This window comes from Manis javanica, chromosome 3 (assembly GCF_040802235.1).
Source record: "Manis javanica isolate MJ-LG chromosome 3, MJ_LKY, whole genome shotgun sequence".
Taxonomy (NCBI): Eukaryota; Metazoa; Chordata; class Mammalia; order Pholidota; family Manidae; genus Manis; species Manis javanica.
The window spans coordinates 189,848,015-189,855,148 of NC_133158.1; positions in this window are offsets into that span (position 1 = coordinate 189,848,015).

A 7,134-nucleotide genomic window follows, 5' to 3' on the forward strand; every position below is an offset into this window, starting at 1 on the left:
TGTGCTTCATTCACTACATCTTGACTTTTTTGATTTTTGACTTCTGAGTCTTCCTATATTGATCTGTACCCACCATGCTTCTATTTTTCAGGTGGATGTCTCATTTCCAAACTTGACATATTTATTTCTCTCTTTAGGATGAAAGTTGGATATAATAAAATTTTGTGGACCAAAACCACTAGGAAGAGATAGCTTTACAGTTGCCAAATAATCATAAGAAAAAGACTAGATGTATTTGAAAAGAAAATGTCAACCATAGCTATGGATCTAATATGAAAGGTTATTAATGAAAATTCCTAATGGACCGACCAACCCCATTTTTGGGCATAGATCCAAAGGACACAGAATCAGCATCTCAGAGATACTGGCACTCCCATGTTCACTGGCGTAGCCAAGACAGAAAAACCAAGGGTCCATCAGCAGATTAATGGATAAAGAAAATGTGACATATAAATGGAATATTATTCAATCATAAAAAAGAAGGAAATCTTGGCATTTGAGACAACATGGATAAATCTGGAGGACATTATGCTAAGTGAGATAAGCCAGTTACAAAAGAAAAAGACTACATGATTTCACCTCTGTATGGAATCCAGAAAGGTCAAACTCATAGAAGCAGAGTGTAGATGGTGGTTCCCAGGGGCTGGGGTTGTGGGAGGGGGAAATGGGAGACAGTGACCAAAAGGGTACAAACTTTCAGTTATAAAATGAGTAAGTTCTGAGATCTCATGTACAGCATGGTGACTATTTTAATAATACTGTACTACGTGTTTGAAATTTGCTAAAAGAGTAGATCTTAAGCATTATCATCATACACACACACACACACACAAGTAACTATGTGAAGTGTGAAGTGATGGATGTGTTAATTAGCTTGTCATAATTATCTCACACTATATATGTATGTTAAATCACCACATTGCACACCTTAAATATATGCTATTTTTATTTGTCAATAGTACCTTAATAAAGCTCTAAAAAATTTATAATGAAAATGACTCAAGGAGGATCAAAAAACAAGACACAGACAACAAATTCAATATAAGGATAAAATGTAGTTACTTTCATTTTGTCTTTAGCAAGTTTGGTTTTTCTCTCCCCCTGCTGGTAAGAAGGAAAAACATTAACTTTGATTTACAGCTTAGTCTGATTTGTTCATTTAAGCAGAAGCTTTATTACCCAATCTCTCTTAAAGTAAAAACAGCACAAAGAGTGCTCAGTTTATCAAAAAGCCTCTTGACTTCCTGATTTTCTCCCTCAGGTGGTGCCCCTGTGTCAGAGGAAGGGGTGTGGCATATGGGGCACTGACAGGGAAGAGTCAGAACCCTCAGATGCTATGTCTTATGCATCTTCCAGTTTCCAGGACAGTGTCCCACTGAATTTCCATCTTTCCTCCTGGCATTCATGGCTTACATGTAACTTTTGCCTTTTGCTCCCATCATTCCATGGAAACTGTAAAAATCACCAATGGCAGCCACATTGCTAACCCCAGTGGTTTATTCTCTGTCATTATTTATGTGACCTTAGGCAGCGTCTGTCGCAGTTGATTTCCCCCTTCTCTATAATGTTTTTCATTGATGTGGCTTCCAGACCTCCACATTCTCCTGGTTTTCCTCCTACACTCAGAAGATTCCTGCGTCAATCTGCTTGGATGGGTCCTAATTTTATTCCTGACCTCTTTCTACTGGATGCCCAGGTTGCTCTTCTGAAATCCAGTCTCATGTTTCTAATAGTTTACTTGACATTGCCACTTAAATGTCTGAGAGAAAACTCAAACCTACCCCAGCCCTGCATTACTTATAATGTTCCTCTTCTCAGCCAATGGCAGCCTTATTATTCCAGTTGTTCAGATAAAAAATCTTGGGGTCCTGAGTCTCTGCTAGTCCATGACCTTGTCTCCTGCCCAACAGGGAAGAAACATAGACCAGATTTTTTGCCTCTGGGATTCACAGCACTTGCTCCTTTCTTACTTCAAAATGTCCATTCCGCTATAGCACCTAAGCAGTTTACAGTGTGCAAAATTGTCTTGAAATCTAGAATGCTAGGTAATCTTGGGGTAAAATTATATACAGCTTACAGTTAAATGTGAATTTTGTAGTCTGAGATGACCTGCTTCATTCAGAATCGATTATGTGCATAAATTGTCTCTTACAGACTTGTGTAATAGTTTTAATTGGCCACATTTACTTGGCCTCCTTTCGGCCTTCTATGGGGCCGCAAACTCAACAAGTTTAAGACATTATCTTTCCAATAAGGAACACCTATAGCTGTGTCTCCCTTCTTCTGGGAATAGTACATCTGTGAGTTTGCCCCAGCTGTCCTCACTTGATTGGTTCAGGGATGTCAACCTTGCCCACGCTAAACCAATCACAGAATTTCAAAACCCTAGTTACAAGTGGTCAATCTATCCATCTATGGGGTGGGTCAGTTAGAAACGTTAGAAGTTTTGAACTTGGAAGCACACAGAATATAAGCCAGAGAGTAAAACTGGTAACTCTCTGTACTTCCAAGTTCAAAAATAGAGAAAAAGCCAAGTTCAAAAGCAGAGAGAACCAAATGCAAAGATAGAGACGTAACCTATGAGAAGTAAAACTAGGGAGCTGTTGGTAGCCACATGTCCACCTATGTTTAAAAAAAGTACTCTGGTGATATTCTAGTCTCTGGATCTAGTTTTTCCTGAGGCCCAGTTGTATCTATAACCATCCAGCAAGTATTAATGGAAAATCTTTTACTTTATATTACAGAGACCCATTGTGAGCTAGCCTAATGGAGAAAAAGGAATTTATTTTCTTATATGGTTGGGAAGGATATTGAAGTAGCTAATATGATCAAATAAATAAATGCATGAACCAGGCTCATATTTATTCCTGGAACTGACCCTTCAGAACTGCTAGCTCTCTCTTTTTATCCATCTCTCATCTCTGCTTATATCAGCTTTTGAGTTGGTTTCAACTGTATTTCATGCTGTTAGGCTTTTTCTAGGTTGCCTAGGAAGAGGGTTACAAGTCGCTCTAGTTTTTTCTATATAGTGACCCCAAAGTCATAAGCTTTAGGGAAAACGTCTCTTCTAGCTTTAATGGAAGAGTGTCATAGAGGTGACCATTTGCCACGGCTCTGGCCTGTGACCACCTCTGAGGTCACCACTCTGGCCAGAAGTGTGGGGTACTAGGATTGGCCAGAGAAAACTAGACTCTAGCTCAAGTCCACATTACTTTCCCCAACTACTTTGGCTATGTCTCCTACAACAAAATTCTCCTCATTTGGACCCCTGAACTACCACTGATAGAAATTCATCGGCACTTTAGAATTGTTGTGAAGGTTCCCGTTAGTGGTGTGTGACATCTGAGGGCAGATTGTGTACATCTCTTCCAGACACCAAACCAAATAAAATTATGTTTGAAATTGGCTATGGTGGCAACATTTGCACCACAGAAATCTACTCAGAAATACTTTTTCTCCTCTGAGGGATGGGTAAATACTTAACAACAACATAGCATTATATTTAGTGGGAGACTAAGCCATGGGAGGCCGGGTACCAACCTAGAGTACTTGATAAAAGCCTTGTAGGTAAGAAGTGCACTGTGGACTAAGGCTGGCTGAAAGCAAAGGTGGACTGAGCCTGGACAGGTGGGTAGTTAATGGTCTGTAGACCTGAAAAAGTAGAAAAGTGAGCTATTAATCCTGCTCCAAATCGGTTCCACTGCTACACCAATCCATCTCTACTAATGGTGACATTCCGGGGACATTTAAGCAATCAAGGTCCTCATCTATAAAGTGAAGATGCTAACAACATCTAATAGGGTCATTATGATGATTAAACGAGTTGGGTTTGGCAAAGGGCTTAGAATAATGCCTGGTATAATCATGAATCCCTGAAATAGTAGGTAAGTATTTAAATAATTCTTCAGGCCAAAACCCTTAGAGTCAGCCTTTCTTCCATAATTTCTCTCATACCCTATTTCCAATTTGTCAGGGAAATAGTTTGAACTTGACTTTTAAAATATGTATTTGTACCTGGCCTCGTCTTATCATCTCTACAGCAACCACCCTGGATCAAGCCTCCATCAACCCAATCTGAATGATTTGAGGGCCTGTTTTCCTGCTCTCACTCCCGCCAACCATCTCTGCCTCCCTCCACCTGCAGTCAGTTCTTGAAATAACAACCAGAGTGAGCCTTTTTGATTATTTTTAGACCATGTCCACTCCTCAGCTTAAAACCCTCCAGGGCCTCCTCATTTCCCTAGAAGTAAAAGCCAAAGTCTTTACAATGGTCTTCAAGGCGTCGGCTCTCCTCTGGGATCTCCTCTGACATCATCTTCGGTGACATTCTCTGGAATCAGTCTAGCAGTCCTCCACATTCTAGAATGGAGTGAGACAGGGAGCATAGTAGGCTTGCTAAAACAAGAATGGGTGAGAAAGCAAGAATGGACATAATGAATGCAATGGGTCTAGGAGCGGTGGGTAGAGTTTCAGTAGTCCAGAGCAAAAAAGCTAAGGGTCAGGTAGAGTAGGAGCAGGTCAGGAATTTTGTCCAAAGCAAACCAAGTAAGAGCCAGATCTGTACCCAGCCACCTGGAAATGGGCCTGGTATAAAGAAGGGAAGGAAACAGCCCTAACTAGTACACTGCAGAGAACCTGGCAACTTGAGTGCCCCTGAGTCTTACGTGGAAATGGGCCAAGTGTGGTCTGGCTTTGTTGTGGAAGTTAATGTTTGTTGGGAGCAGCTGGGATGAGGGCAGAAGTTAACACAGCAGAGAACCAAACGGTGGTGAACAGGGCCCTTGGGAGATTCAGCCTTCATCTAGCTGATGGATAATCTTCCTTTCTCTTCAGAGACAGAGAAGGCATAGCCCAAGAGCAGATATACTGAGTGTCCTCTTTAAAATATTGTCCTGATAGGGCCAGGATTATAAACCAAACAAGGAGATAAAAACAAAACAAATCCAAAACAAGTCTTTTGTTTGTCCAGTTTAAAAACACTGTACTAAGCGACGAAGCTCACAGCAAAATTTACTGGAATCCCACAACAAAATCAGGGTGGCATTGCTGTTGTCCTAGAGCCTAGCCTCATCTCGGCCTCTTCTCTTTTCCCGGTACTGACCTCAGGCTGTTGTTTCTGTTCCAGTCTGTACATATACATTTTATCTTTGCCTCTCAACCATAAGCTCATTGTTACCTGCTTGTTTCTAAGAGGCAATACTCCTTACTTAGCTGTGATTCATTACTTAATATCTGCTTTGCTCAGGTCCCTATGCTTTAGGTACCTAAAGGATAAATATTATGGCTCTAGTTTTGTAAATCTTTCTCTTGCTGCCCCTTTGTCACCTGCATCTACCCCATGATGGTTTCTTCCAGACCAGGTTGTTGGTTAACCCAGTTTACCCCCAGAGATACACCGCTGTAAGCAGACTCTGTGCAGACATTTCATGAGAGGATAGAATATTCCATCACTGCACATTCAGTCACCAAACAAAAGATTCTGGAGTGCTGACAAGGTCGAAGCTTGGTCTTGCACAATGAAAACTTGAACTAGGTGAGAGCTCAGGACCTGGTGATGCGTTGTTTCTACTCATAAGCTGATGTTGATGGTTCCCCACAGCTCCTTGCACAGCCTCTATGTCCTTCCCCTAGCTGCTGAGTACAGAAGCTGAGGTGCAGAGCTGCACGGCCTTCTCCAGAGAGCTGCCCTTGGGGAGTGGGAGCTGCCTCAGCCAGAGGTACTTGGGAAATCACGTCTTCCTCCCCCCATCCATCTGTCTAAATTAGATTTAAAACTTCACTTTTTTTTTTTTTTTTTACATGGTGAACAAATTCTTACATAGTGAATGAGTTCTTACATGGTGAACAGTACGAGGGCAGTCATCACAGAAACTTTCGGTTTTGATCACGCATTATGAACTATAAACAATCAGGTCAAATATGAATATTCATTTGATTTTTATACTTGATTTATATGTGAATCCCCCATTTCTCCCTTATTATTATTAATATTATTATTATTATTAATAAAATTCTGAAGCGGTAGGTAGATGCAAGATAAAGGTAGAAAACATAGTTTAGCGTTGTAAGAGAGCAAATGTAGATGATCAGGTGTGTGACTGTGGACTAAGTGTTAATCCAAGGTAGACAAGGGCAATAAAACATCCATGGATGCAGAAGATTTCTCTCAAAGCAGGGGGGGTGAGGTTCTGAGCCTCACCTCTGTTGATCCCCAATTTCTCACCTGATGGCCCCCCTGCGACTGTGCCTGTCTTAGGTTGTTCCTCCCTTGAGGAATCTTACCCGTCTCTGGCTAACCAGTCATCTTCCGGGGCCATACAGGGAAATGTAAAGTTGGTAAGTGAGAGAGAAGCCATATTGTTTGAAAAGGTTAGTTTTTTACTTCTTTGCATATTTATGCCCTGTGGCTTCTATGCCCAGCATTTGTCTTCAGGTATCTTTACCACTTGGAAGAATTGTGATACACAGTAAATTCGATATGAGGCATGAATTCTATTTAAGGGTTGTAATTAGGAAGGAAGAGGAAAAGCTATAGAAGTAGCAGATGGAAGAAAACATGGGAAGATTGATTCTTTCTTTGACATATCTTCTTGTAGAGTAACTTAAGCATGTATAGGTTTTAAACTACTAATGAAATTGTGCACACACATTAACATAATAGGAATACAGTTACATAACCAAAGCAGACCTATAATTGCCAACCATCTCCAGTGAAACCAAGAAAACCAGTTAGGCACCCTAGGCATTTGTGAAAATTTATCTATGATATGATGCATATTGTCCAACTGAACTTGAACAGTCTGAGAAAAATCAGACAAATTAAAACAACCAATTCCTGGGAACTGTTCACATCCCATATGTTCTTTTAACAGTAGATAGTCTGTAGTTGTAAGATTTTGGAGTGCTACAACTTGCACTTCTCCTAATTCTTGGTTGAGTTCCAACAGTATAGATCCAGTCAAATTTGCTGTTTTACTGTATGTACAGGCTAGCTTAGATATCTCCTTCTTCATTCCCATGGTAAGTCCAGGAACCAGTGGGATGAATGCAGCTACAACTGTAGCAGCGCCTGGATTTTTGTTGAGGTTTTTTGATTATCATCTTCTGGAATGACTCTTCCTGAGGATGTTGATG